The 15288-nt window shown below is 38.3% G+C and overlaps 1 protein-coding gene across 1 annotated transcript in view; it reads left to right on the top strand.

The window, feature by feature from the left end:
• The first annotated feature begins 13088 nt into the window (after positions 1 to 13088).
• The window catches only part of LOC124141837 (sodium- and chloride-dependent glycine transporter 2-like), a 46607-nt gene continuing 44407 nt past the window's right edge, over positions 13089 to 15288 (top strand). Inside the window, exon 1 of the mRNA XM_046509986.2 lies at positions 13089 to 13202. The gene's annotated coding sequence lies outside the window, so the exon portion shown is untranslated. The remainder of the gene's footprint in view (positions 13203 to 15288) is intronic.

Genomic DNA, 15288 nt, shown 5'->3' with positions numbered 1-15288 from the left:
AAAAATCTTACAGAATATCCTCCAATCACAGCCTGCAGATATCTCTCGATCTGCACTGAAGGCTCCCTACGAAAACCGCACTCTCCAAACTGGTACTGATTTGGTGTAGTAGAACCTATATCGTCTTTATATGTGAGGGCAATGTGGCGATGGCCATAATCACCCACTATACGTCATATACATATAGGTGAAATATTTCTGAGAACAGTATCAGCTGTCATATAGCTAAATCAAATCTTATTACTGCATCATCCGTCATATAGGTGAAATATTTCTGTGCGCAGCACCAGGTGTCATAGTTTAAACACATCTTATTGCTTCATCTTCCGTCATATAGGTGAACTATTTCTGAGCGCAGAATCAGCTGTCACATAACTAAAACACATCTTATTGCTTCATCATCCGTCATATAGGTGAACTATTTCTGTGCGCAGAATCAGCTGTCATTTGGCTAAAACACGTCTTATTGCTTCATCATCAGTCATATAGGTGAAAAATTTCTGAGCACAGAATCAGCTGTCATATAGCTAAAACACATCTTATTGATTCATCACCCGTCATAAAGGTGAAATATTTCTGAGCGCAGAATCAGCTGTCACATAACTAAAACACATCTTATTGCTTCATCACCCGTCATATAGGTGAACTATTTCTGAGCGCAGAATCAGCTGTCACATAGCTAAAACACATCTTATTGCTTCATTATTCGTCATATAGGTGAAATATTTCTGAGCGCAGAATCAGGTGTCATATAGCTAAAGCACATCTTATTGCTTCACCATCCGTCAAAAAGGTGAACTATTTCTGAGCGCAGAATCAGCTGTCATATAGCTAAAACACATCTTATTGCTTCATCACCCGTCATATGTGAACTATTTCTGAGCGCAGAATCAGCTGTCACATAGCTAAAACACATCTTATTGCTTCATCACCCGTCATAAAAGTGAAATATTTCTGAGCACAGAATCAGCTGTCATTTGGCTAAAACACATCTTATTGCTTCATCATCCGTCATATAGGTGAACTATTTCTAAGCTCAGAATCAGCTGTCATTTGGCTAAAACACATCTTAATGCTTCATCATCCGTCATAAAGGCGAAATATTTCTGAGCGCAGAATCAGCTGTCATATAACTAAAACACATCTTATTGCTTCATCATTCGTCATATAGGTGAAATATTTCTGAGCGCAGAATCAGCTGTCATATAACTAAAATACATCTTATTGCTTCATCACCCGTCATATAGGTGAAATATTTCTGAGCGCAGAATCAGCTGTCACATAGCTAAAACACATCTTATTGCTTCATCATCCGTCAAATAGGTGAAATATTTCTGAGCACAGAATCAGCTGTCATATAACTAAAACACATCTTATTGCTTCATCACCCGTCATATAGGTGAAATATTTCTGAGCACAGAATCAGCTGTCATATAACTAAAACACATCTTATTGCTTCATCATCCGTCATATAGGTGAAATATTTCTGAGCGCAGAATCAGCTGTCCCATAGCTAAAACACATCTTATTGCTTCATCATCCGTCAAATAGGTGAAATATTTCTGAGCACAGAATCAGCTGTCATATAACTAAAACACATCTTATTGCTTCATCATCCGTCAAATAGGTGAAATATTTCTGAGCACAGAATCAGCTGTCATATAACTAAAACACATCTTATTGCTTCATCATCCGTCATATAGGTGAACTATTTCTGAGCGCAGAATCAGCTGTCCCATAGCTAAAACACATCTTATTGCTTCATCATCCGTCAAATAGGTGAAATATTTCTGAGCACAGAATCAGCTGTCATATAACTAAAATACATCTTATTGCTTCATCACCCGTCATATAGGTGAACTATTTCTGAGCGCAGAATCAGCTGTCATTTGGCTAAAACACATCTTTTTTGCTTCATTATTCGTCATATAGGTGAAATATTTCTGAGCGCAACTCTTTTTTTCTTTTTTTAAATGTGACATAAGATGATTTTTTTTAACAAATTTGAGATTTCTTGCCATTTCTTGCCAGAACCTACCACTGTATCATCCTATCCTAGCTTGAAGCCATATTACCATTAACGAGAAACTGAGCCTGATCCGGACAATGCTTTGCAATTCGTTCCATCACCTGTGTCTTGACTGGTGTTCGACCGAGCCAGAAAAACCCAGAACTGAACTGTTGATGGTAAGTGTCTGTACAAACAACATCCACAATTTCCCATGGTAGAGACTGGTCACGAGCCTGGCAAAGACGATATTGTTCATCATGGGTTCTCCATCCCAAACCAGTATGACTAGACGCTGCTAAACGGACAGTATTCATGTTTTTGAGTGAACCTTGTACCATGTCCATCCTGCGCTGGACATAAATACTCATGTAAGTTGTGAAAGCTATTGTCCAATCAAAAATGTTCTGATTCTCTTGCCTTGAGACTTTGGCCTCAACTCCACGGATGAATACTGCCGAAGTTGTATATAATCCATCAAATCCCTGTCTGGTTAAGCAAAAGTGCGAACATTTTAATGCTGACAGGAACATTACAACCGAGGTGATGATACACACTTTCTGTTGTTGTAGGTGGTGGCATATTTAACATGTCAACATTTTTAAACATGGGAATTACTTGTGAATTATGATGGGCAATTGGGTTACTAACCATGCTAGGAGCATTGTTATGATACTGGGATTGAGGGACAAGATTTTCAAATTCCGGGAGCATACATTTGTGAGTTAACTAAAGGGTTATATGCATTAGGCCTATTGGGATAAAAAACAATTTGCATCGACTCACCTGACGGAGTAGTGGTAACAGGCGTTATCGTCGATAGCCTCTGGGACCACGTGGACCTCTGCTTCGGCCACGCTGCGGCCGCCACGCTGCTGCCGCTATTTTCCCTGTCTCAATGAAACGCACTCTCATAGCTGCAGGGGAGATCAGACAACCCTCCTTCACTTATATAGATCACTTGTTCGTTCTAAACTTGACTATGGCTCAATCATTTATGGTGGAGCCTGTAAAAGCAATCTCAAACTTTTAGATTCCATCCACCATCAAGGTCTAAGACTCTGTCTTGGATCTTTTAGAACATCTCCTATTCACAGTTTATACATTGAAGCTGATGAACCTTCTCTTAAACAGCGCCGTGTAAAGCTATCATTACAATACATAACTAAATTATATTCAAACCAGTCCAATCCAGCTTACAACTGCGTTTTTAGGATCTGTTCAATAAAAAGTCATCCCTTATTCCACCACTAGGAATCATTATGAAACCTTTCGTTTCTGCTGCAGGAATTGAGCTCCAGAATATATCTCCTTTCCGTCTGCTTTCTTCTCCTCCTTGGCAATTGCTAAAACTACATGTGGACTTACCTTATCTAAACTAAAGAAATCTGAAACCAACCAACTACAATATCAACAAGAATATAATCAGTTACGAAGCGAATATAACACTTACAAATCAATATTTACAGATGGATCCAAGGATGGAGGGGCTGTTGCCAGCGCCACCGTTATTGGATCCAGAACTATATCAACTAGATTACCAGATGACTCTTCAATTTTTACAGCTGAATCAAAAGCCATTTTAACTGCTCTAGAATATATAAATACACAATCTAAACATAAGGATTTAGTTATTTTTTCGGACTCCTTATCCTGTCTTCAGGCAATAAAAAATACTTCGTGTTAACATCCAATTTTACTTAACATTATTGAGTTACATAATAATCTTGCTACTGGCCAATACGACATCGTCTTTTGTTGGTTACCCAGCCATGTCGGAATTGTTGGTAATACAATGGCTGATGCTGCTGCAAAAGCAGCACTCAACAAATCTGTGACACCACTTCTACTCCCCTACAGTGATCTTAAACCCTTGATTAGATCGTACATCCGAGATCTAATGCAAAAGAAGTGGGACACCAAGTAGGTATCAATAAATTACATGAACTTAAACCAAATATCGGTTACACCTACTTGGGTTGTCAGTCCAGATTTGAAGAGGTCATTATGCGACGTTGTCGTATTGGCCATAGTAGGTATACCCACGAATATATTTTAAATGGTGAGGATCCTCCATTCTGCATCCCTTGTGATGAGAGAATCACCGTCAAGCATGTCCTGCTTGATTGTGTTGATTTTTCCATCACAAGGGATAAATATTTCAAAGTTTCATCCTTAAAGGATCTTTTTAGTATTAATGCTCGTTTAATTATTGCCTTTTTAAAGGAAATTGAATTGTTACATAAATTTTGATTGATATGTTTTGTATAAAATATAGTTTTTATAATTGGTAAAATAAAGTTGATGACTGAGATTGTTAGTGGCTGTATCCTCGAAGGGGGTTGAAGTAACGTAAAATTATTGCCCCCTGAGAGGATATGTCAGACCACATCATTCAAAGTACATTTATTCTTGCCACAGTTTTAGACGTAGAATATTTGTTTATTTTAAGTGTTGGCTAAATTGCATATAATCACCAGCGACTGAAGGGATGGTGTAAATCCTGCTGGGGAGTCGTGCAGGTAGCAAAAGTATTGTAAGTCCCCACGGTCCCCAGTCAGGTGGCCTAACTTTGGTTGATCTATATAGCCCATTTTTATGTTGTAATGTTGATTGAAAATATATGCTTTTTAATGTTCTCAACTAGTTTTAAAATCAAAACTGTGATAGTCTAGTTATTTTTACTGTCCTTCGATGACAGATATTTATTCCATTTATATATTTGTATTTTATGTCAGTTCTCGTCACGATATGGCTGAAATACTGCCGATGTGACGTTAAATATTAACTCACTCACTCACTCACTCACAGCTGCAGTTACTGAAAATCTTGATTCCATCCCCGAAACAAAATTGTCCTTTGTTTGAAATACTTTTCCATGAGGATAAATAGCTATAACGTTCACCACAATAATAACTAACGCCACAAAAACGAGAATTAGAAATGTTTCTTCTAACGTAAGTGTTTCCGCCATTTAAAAAACCGTGTTACCGGTGTGGTTGTGTGGATGAAAAGAGGATGTAGCAACTAAATACAGCTGCAACAAGGGTTACTTCCCTTTGTTTAGAGCCTGTGAAGAACAATTCCTGAATAATACACTGATAAGGTGCCTTGCACTATTAAACAAGGAAGAGTAGCTTCCCTTTGACCGTGGAGCACAAATGCATGGGGAGAACGTCCCTTGAATTGGAATAATGTAAGATTACCAAAATAATGCATTTTATTAATTAATAATAAAATTAAATATTCCTGAGCGCAGAATCAGCTGTCACATAACTAAAACACATCTTATTGCTTCATCATCCGTCATATTGGTGAAATATTTCTGAGCGCAGAATCAGCTGTCACATAACTAAAATACATCTTATTGCTTCATCATTCGTCATAAAGGTGAACTATTACTGAGCGCAGAATCAGCTGTCATATAACTAAAACACATCTTATTGCTTCATCACCCGTCATATAGGTGAACTATTTCTGAGCGCAGAATCAGCTGTCACATAACTAAAACACATCTTATTGCTTCATCATCCGTCATATAGGTGAACTATTTCTGAGCGCAGAATCAGCTGTCATATAACTAAAACACATCTTATTGCTTCATCATCAGTCATATAGGTGAACTATTTCTGAGCGCAGAATCAGCTGTCATATAGCTAAAACACATCTTATTGCTTCATCATTCGTCATATAGGTGAACTATTTCTGAGCGCAGAATCAGCTGTCATATAGCTAAAACACATCTTATTGCTTCATCACCCGTCATATAGGTGAACTATTTCTGAGCGCAGAATCAGCTGTCACATAACTAAAACACATCTTATTGCTTCATCACCCGTCATAAAGGTTAAATATTCCTGAGCGCAGAATCAGCTGTCATATAACTAAAACACATCTTATTGTTTCATCATCCGTCATATAGGTGAACTATTTCTGAGCGCAGAATCAGGTGTCATATGGCTAAAACACATCTTATTGCTTCATCATTCGTCATATAGGTGAACTATTTCTGAGCGCAGAATCAGGTGTCATTTGGCTATAACACATCTTATTGCTTCATCATCAGTCATATAGGTGAACTATTTCTGAGCGCAGAATCGGCTGTCATATAGCTAAAACACATCTTATTGCTTCATCATTCGTCATAAAGGTGAACTATTACTGAGCGCAGAATCAGCTGTCATATAACTAAAACACATCTTATTGCTTCATCATCCGTCATATAGGTGAACTATTTCTGAGCGCAGAATCAGCTGTCACATAACTAAAACACATCTTATTGCTTCATCATCCGTCATATAGGTGAACTATTTCTGAGCGCAGAATCAGCTGTCATATAGCTAAAACACATCTTATTGCTTCATCACCTGTCATATAGGTGAACTATTTCTGAGCGCAGAATCAGCTGTCATATAGCTAAAACACATCTTATTGCTTCATCACCCGTCATATAGGTGAACTATTTCTGAGCGCAGAATCAGCTGTCACATAACTAAAACACATCTTATTGCTTCATCATCCGTCATATAGGTGAACTATTTCTGAGCGCAGAATAAGGTGTCATATGGCTAAAACACATCTTATTGCTTCATCATTCGTCATATAGGTGAAATATTTCTGAGCGCAGAATCAGCTGTCATATAACTAAAACACATCTTATTGCTTCATCATCAGTCATATAGGTTAACTATTTCTGAGCGCAGAATCAGCTGTCATATAGCTAAAACACATCTTATTGCTTCATCATTCGTCATATAGGTGAAATATTTCTGAGCGCAGAATCAGGTGTCATTTGGCTATAACACATCTTATTGCTTCATCACCCGTCATATAGGTGAACTATTTCTGAGCGCAGAATCAGCTGTCACATAACTAAAACACATCTTATGGCTTCATCATCCGTCATATAGGTGAACTATTTCTGAGCGCAGAATCAGCTGTCATATAACTAAAACACATCTTATTGCTTCATCATCCGTCATATAGGTGAACTATTTCTGAGCGCAGAATCAGCTGTCACATAACTAAAACACATCTTATGGCTTCATCATCCGTCATATAGGTGAACTATTTCTGAGCGCAGAATCCGCTTATCACAAGCTAAAACACATCTTATTGCTTCATCATCCGTCATAAAAGTGAACTATTTCTAAGCGCAGAATCAGCTGTCATATAGCTAAAACACATCTTATTGCTTCATCATCCGTCATGTAGGTGAACTATTTCTTAGCGCAGAATCAGCTGTCATATAGCTAAAACACATCTTATTGCTTCATCACCTGTCATAAAGGTGAAATATTTCTGAGCGCAGAATCAGCTGTCATAAAACTAAAACACATCTTATTGCTTCATCATCCGTCTTATAGATGAAAAATTGACACTTTTATTGGTAATTTTAAGCCCATTTCTATTCAATAAAATCGCATGTTACAAGGACGAAAATACTCCAGGGAAGATTAGTGTAATGTTATCGATCTCAGAGCTTTTTAACGATAACATTGAATAAAATCGTCGCACGTGTTATTCATCCAAAGCTTCGACAACGGAGGTATTTCCCAGTATTTTCTCATGTTACCGGGAGGAAATCCACAGTATTCGGAAATAGGTGATGGCAGTAAGTTACAATTCTTTTTAAACTAATTTTCCGATTACCTAAACAATGAAAAGCAAAAAGTAGGTTAAGAGGATATAATGAACTCTAACAATTGCCGAAAATCGCCACAATTTCCGCTTCTTTGGTGCTTAATCTGCCCGTAACCAATGTGTCAGCTGTGAACTATGTTGTAGCAGTAAAAGCTTCTGGTTTATTGGTGTTGAAAGAGTTAATGTTTAGAGCAATAAGGGTGTAGATTATTGCGATCCACAGGACATATGGGAAGCATGCCAATAAAGCAATACGGTATGCATCAAATAAAATAGGGGCGGTCGGGTAGCCTAGTGGTTAAAGCGTTCGCTCGTCACGCCGAAGACCCGGGTTCGATTCCCGACATGGGCACAATGTGTGAAGCCCATTTCTGGTGTCCCCCGCCGTGATATTGCTGGAATATTGCTAAAAGCGGCGTAAAACCATACTCACTCACTCACTCAAATAAAATATATCTACAACGGATTTAATCAGTAATATACACTAGAGGGATTATTATTTCGACATTTGTGAAAGAATGTTCTGATCCCAACATAACAATATTTGCTGTCAAAATGAAAACCACAGCAGGATAGTCAGGGACCCCGGTGACGTGGTTAACGCCGTGTTGAACATTATTTCAGTCATAATGACGGCGTGTCACCTGCATGTTGTAGGAAATACCAAATTGATGCAGGGCGTACCCGCCTAAGACTAGTAAAACCAGTCTGCACGGGTGTGGTGCTTACAAATTGAAATTTCGAATCCAGGCACGAAAAGGACGTGACAGCAAATTACGACGGCATCAGGTGACAAGTTGACAACATGATAGAGCCATGACAGGGAAGTTTAAAACTTTATTCAAAACACATTTACAAGTGTTATGATGGAAAGCACCAAGTAATCACAAATTTTACACAGCCATGTATTCTTACAAGATTTTACAATCTGATTTATGTTTACAATGGTATTATACAATCATTCAGACACAGTGAAGGCAAAATGACAAACTATATTTATGTTTGTCACGTGTTTGTGGATATTGGCCGTGTTCAGCAGTATTCAATAATATCAGATCAGCAGACAACATTGTGACCATGCCAGCAATCGAACCCAACCCAGCAAACACTCTAACCACTATGATACCTGAAGGAAAACGTATATTCTTATACAATACTTAATGCATGTGTGAATGTTTGTCTGTAGATATGGAACACCTTTATCGCGAAAAACATCACTGGAATTTACAATGAAAGCGGCAAAATGTGACCCACGATTGAAACAGTCTGTACAGTTTAGTTAAGGTTTGATACCCCTGTATGCACTCATTAGTAAATCAATGGGATTATTAAGAAGGTATCAAATGAATACATCCAGAGCAGCATGGCACAACCACATCTGTATATATTAATTCTGACAGGCCGAAATAGTTTCAAAATTAATATGACAAATGCAGACAGGATTTGAAGCATGACGGAAACAAATGTGTACCCCAACAAAAAAAACCAACAACAAACCTTTGATCTTTGTTGTAGATTCCCAACCTATATGCTTTTTAAGAATGGCAGTCACATGTATACATCCAGGACAGCAACTACACCTGTATATGTTCATCCTCCCGATAGCGTCTATGCCAAATTTCATCTGACGGTTTAGGAGTGGAAATACAATATGGATGATGTTCATTTGTTTGTTGTTGAACGCCGCACACAGCAATATTCCAGTTGTATGACGGGGGTCTGTAAATAATCTAGTCTGGAGCAGACAATCCAGTGATTGACATCAGCATCAATCTACGCAAATGGAATACGATGACATGCATCAACCAAGTCAGCTAGCCTGACCACCCGACCAGGTTAGGCCTCTTACGACAAGCATAGTCGCTTCTTACGGCAAGCATGATAGTCAGTTGGCCACCAGCGGAAAAGTTAAGATTTTCGTTCCCACATTTTCCTGTATACCTTTTCTATTGAATAAAGGAGGTATCTGGATACACTTTTCATTGCGTAGTAAGCTTGCAAGTTTGTGCGTGAATTTTCACGGGGTCAAAATTGCATAAAGTGATGGAAAAATACATCATTTGACATTTTTATTAAGTCATTAAACTATTATATGCTGTTATATTAATTTGGCAAACAGTTTGTTTCATTTAACTGTAATTCTAATTGTCAGTGAAAACATTGATAAAAATCATGTTTTTTACTTCATTTGCAAATCTTATGATTAGGTAAGACACTAATTCCATTGAATTTTGGTAATAAAACCACTATAACTGCATATCACAATCCGCCTTAACAATTGTGCTATCCTATACAGAAAACAAAATGAAAATATATTAAATAGGGGCTGAGATATTGTATACAATGTTATCCCACCCCCTAAAAACCAATTTTGACGAATATTGCTTATATAAATAGAGATATGGTGGTAGATTATTCACACCTAATCGGGGCGAACCGGGATTCGAACCCACAATCATAGGTTTCTGGCGTGTCAAGGGACGCAACTCTGCACAGCGAATCGCGGCGCCACAGACGACTGGGCCACCCGTGCCCCCTCGTCACGCCGAAGACCCGGTTTCAGTGGTTAGGCAATAATGATAAATATGTTAATTGTGTGAATGGTGGGTGCTTACGCTTTTCGCGGACACCTGGTGTCATCACTGGTTTTTAGTGGTCCCTTCATATAGGTTGCACAGCTGTTTTGCCCTTTGTGCCAGATATCAATGTTTCGGCAGATTTTCTAGACTGTTTATTCTCGCGCACTGACAATTTATATTAAGTGAGGGACTTACATACTCTGTACAAAAGAAACGCACATGTGATTTGAGATGTAATCGATTGTTCGCAATTCCTCACATCATTGTCATTGTAATATTCACCCACTCTGCTTGTATTGCTTGTGCCAACTGTCGGAGGTTCTGTGGTTGTTGCTGACGCGTTCGCAGTCGTTGATCCAGTGCATCACAGAACTGTTCGATTGGAATTATATGCAGGGCCTGGATATTGTGACTCCCCAAAAAGGCTGTCGTCAGTCTTGTGTGGGGTCAGGCAATGACGTTCTCATATGGGACTATATTGTCCCCATATTGATGCATATTGGGACTACTGGATCTCTCACAACGGTTCAGCAGTCTTGTAATGGTGCTTGGTGCTACATGTTTACAGTCGCCCGATGGCGTTGTTGCGTTGGACTTCCGTCAGTCGTGGCATGTTTTCTTGTTCACTTGCTGTAAGATGCATGCAATTGACACCCAACGTTTTTTTAAAAACAAGTGCAAGTGATGTTGCACTTACATGTTATGTCCGTGTGTATCGGTGCCAGGCTCTCACGTGTTTTTATATTTTGGCACCTTTTCACCAAATGTCGGCAGTACCTCATTCTTTCCACACAAATCAATCCCAATCCATGGAGAAATTCAATAATGGTATAAGTTTTATATGGATGTTGGCCACACTCTGTCATATTTTACTACTTTGGCGGGTTTTCTTTGGCTGAGTATACTTGTGAGTGAGTCAATGGGCGAGTGAATATGTTATTTTTACGCAGTGTCCTTGTCATGCACAATACGATAAAGGACAGTCAGTATCCGTTGTATTTCAGAAGGTTTTCGTCATATTCCGATATAACCCTGAAGGAAAAAAAGTGCTGACGTTTTGATTTCACACAAGTAGCAGCACGCACAAGCGCAACCGTACAGTAAGGCATGTTGCCGTGTTAGATATACGACTTTGTCGTTTGAATGGGTTGGAGTTGTCACAGCACAACACGTAAGCAGCGAGTGTTTGGAAAAGACGAAAATAAACTAGTCAAGGATTGACGTGTATCTGCTATTATGAATCTTTTGGTTGGTTGGTTGGTTTGTTGTTTAACGCCTAATTCAGCAATATTCCAGCTATATGACGGCGGTCTGTAAATAATCGAGTCTGGACCAGACAATCCAGTGATTGATATCATGAGCATAGATCCACACGCAATTGGGATCGATGACATGCATTAACCAAGTCAGCGAGCCTGACCACCCGATCCCGTTAGTCGCCTTTTATGGCAAGCATGGGTTGCTGAAGACCTATTCTACCCCGGATCTTCACGGGTCTATGAATCTTTTGAATGGTAGGAGCATGTGTAAAGTTGCCAACATGCTGCATTTGAAAGAGAGAACTTTCACAATAACCTCGATGTGTTCTCCTTTGTCAACCCAAATAATACTGATGTCATCGTCGGGCGTCTGTCTGAAAAACAAATCAGCTCGCGATCGGAATACCTTCTGCGTTTCAAAAGGCAGCCTTCTGCATTAGCAATTTCGGATGACCTGACCCTCATTGTGACTCATGTGTGTGAGTAGGGTATAGATATATATTGTGAGTTTTTGAATTCAACAAATCTCTGTTCTGTAGGAGGGCGGTGCGGTATTCTTGTGGTTAAAGACTTCGCTCGTCACGCCGAGGACCCGGGTGCGATTCCCCACATGGGTACATGTTCTCTTCACACAAATATTGCACAAAAGCAGCATAAAACCTTTCTCACTCACTCATATTGATATGTGATGTTAAGTGGTTGAAGTTCGTTATATATATCTTTTCAATTACACTTGAAAAGGTTCGTCCCATGTGAATAGCTCCTCAAGTTTATTGTATGCCTACTATCCACCTAATAGTAAGAGTGAACATCGAAATGCTTGAACAATTCGAGCATACAGAAAGTGTATTGACATTTAAATTTCATCATCTCTCCCATGACGGATAAACTAAATATACACACCTTGACATGGGAGATTCAGAACCTTTGGAAAATCTTGACTTGCTTCATTTAGGGCTATAGCATGATAGTAAGGAGGTCATACCCCATTTGTTAGACACCCCAGCTGTTAGAAAGTGATCTCAGCTTTAGGAGGATATTTACAACTAAAGTGACACAGAATATTAACTGATATGCCCAGGCTTACATTATTTACTAGAAACAAGACATGAAGAAAATTTGCATCTGGATACAACTTTTTGTGCTTTGATCCTCTCCAGCCATAACATAGGTGCTGAACATAAGTCAAATATACCAATGGCCTGAATGTGTTTCCTTAAACAAAAATTGCTTACTGAACAGTTTCTAGTTTTATGTCCGCACAACGAATGGCATAGGTATTTGGGGGATGATTTAGGTGTTTACTATTTATGTCATTAGTCTTATGCACATGTTTTGGCCGTCATCTTTGTTACATTCTCATTCTAAATATCGCATTGGTACCAGCATAGGCCTTGGATGCTCCCTATGAGGCACGCAACTGCTACGATTTGGCATAACAGGAGTAAACATTCCAGTCAACCTGCACAATCACTAATACCTTACGTGGCTGACACCTTAAACTTGACTTGACCTGACTTGACTTGGCATATTCATATTTCTCGCAGCCACGAGAGCTGTTTTCAACACAAGTGAACGTTACCATTACCTCCCTGACGGTATAAGCAGTAAACAAGCTGTGTAATGGATACATATATATATATGTATATAGTGTATACCCACCTAGAAACAGGCCTATGCTGATATTTGCTAGCCGGGAGACACAGGAGCAAGGTATGTGATATGTCTGTATTCCCCAACAAATGAACAATCACTATTTTGTCGTCGCGATCGAACTGAAATAGTTTTCCTTAATTGGAACTATTACAATTTGTTTCTTTAATGAAAAACAGATGGCGTCTTAGAGTTAACCACCAACCATGATATAATTAACACAGAAGTTTGCTCCAACAGTCCCTGAACTTTATATTATTTCCCTTCCGCCTAGCCCTTACTGTAAGATTTTAGCTTATTTTAAAACATTGTATATCTTCAGTGACAAAGTTTTTGTTTAACTGGTGAACAGTGGAGAGAAGTTCCCATCACACTTGGGTCCCATTTTAATTTAATGGAGTTGCTTGTCTTTCAAAATTTTATACTTTGTTAGTTTACGTAAACATCTTCATGGAGATATACAATAACACAACTGCTTCGCTTATCTGTTGAATGAGTCCAAATATAACATGATAAATATCTCCTTCTAAATCGGTCTGTTACAGAAACTTGAATTATTATTATATAGTATGTATGTTTTAAAAATGTTGTATTCAAATAATGGCAAATAATGTAGAACACAATACATATTTCGACATTTCTAAATCTCTGTCATTATCAGCAATAAAAGTCAACACCACATAGTGTCATAAACTGATTTTAATTATGATTTATCAATTTCTTATTATGAATTAAATAAACTGAAATGAGAACAGATGTCACAAACAAATCATTTTCATCTCCGGCATTTTGTATAAGCGTAAGTGTTCGCGTGGGTACGTAACCAGAGATAATGACAACTTTTAACAGCCCATGTTTCGACACATGTAAAGTATGTCAAGAAATTATTGAGAATTTAAAAATTGTAATTTATTAATTTTTTTCACTCATAACTAAATGTTAAATGTGAATATTACTACAACGTAACTCCAGCTTCAAAGACAGGTCAACACTTAGTACTTTGTCAAGTCACCATGGGCAGCAATGCAGGCTTCAAGGCGCCGGGGCATACTACTGATCAAAGAAGTTAGAAAGTCGTGGTTCATGCTGTCCCAATATCAATCTGTTTATTTGTACTTGAGGCCTCAGGCCCATATACAAAGTATACACGAATACAAATTTTCCATCAAGGTGATGGCGGTTCATCATACTTATATATTTAATGATAACATAGTGTAGAGTAATTAATGATAACATGCTCTCCTCACAAGTGAAGCTTTACAGAATTTTAGCAAGTTTTCTACTATAGCTGGATCATAATCATTCATTAAATTAACAAAACATTTGGATGTGCATTTCCTTAAATATTTCTTTGGTACAAAATGATTTCTCAAATCATTAAACATGGGCATTTCATTATTATGTGGAATTCATCCTCTAGCTCATTTAAATTACAATTCTGACAGATGTGTTTACTTTTTTCAACATTTTTCCATCTTCCAACATTTATGTAAATTTTTGCACCTCCAGTTCTTAAAAGAGCTAAGTATCTTCTATGCATTAAATATGTTTTGCAATACACATATGGTTCAGCATTTAATGAAAATTTGTATTTACTGTAACTATCGAATCTTGTACAACGTAACTCCAGCTTCAAAGACAGGTGAACACTTAGTGTTTTGTCAAGTCACCATGGGCAGCAATGCAGGCTTCAAGGCGGCGGGGCATACTACTGATCAAAGAAGTTAGAAAGTCGTGGTTCATGCTGTCCCAATATCGGACAACCTCTTCTTTCATTTCAGCAATATTTGTCAGATTTTTTTTATTGACACTTTCCTTCATAAGCCCCCAAACATTTTCTATTCGATTTAGGCCAGGGCTGTAGCTTGGCCAATCTAATAATGTCATATTTTGGGTCCGAAACCAGGTCTGAGAATGCTTTGAACGATGTTTTGGGTCGTTGTCTTGCTGGAACATCCAAGAATTTCCCTCGAGAATATCTGTGTACCGCTCACTGATCATATTCCCTTCAAATACACACAGGGGCGTTGCCCCTTACACAGATATGCCACCCCATACGTGAAATTTTGGACTGTACTTTGGGCGCTGATACAAAGGTGTTTCAGTTTGTTTGGTCCAGAATGTTAGTGTATTAGGAAACAGCCAC

This window comes from Haliotis rufescens, unplaced genomic scaffold, assembly GCF_023055435.1.
Source record: "Haliotis rufescens isolate VD_foot unplaced genomic scaffold, xgHalRufe1.0.p SCAF_8, whole genome shotgun sequence".
In the NCBI taxonomy this organism is placed as follows: domain Eukaryota; kingdom Metazoa; phylum Mollusca; class Gastropoda; order Lepetellida; family Haliotidae; genus Haliotis; species Haliotis rufescens.
Note: the sequence above shows the minus strand (reverse complement) of the source record. Positions and strands in the feature narration are given on the sequence as shown.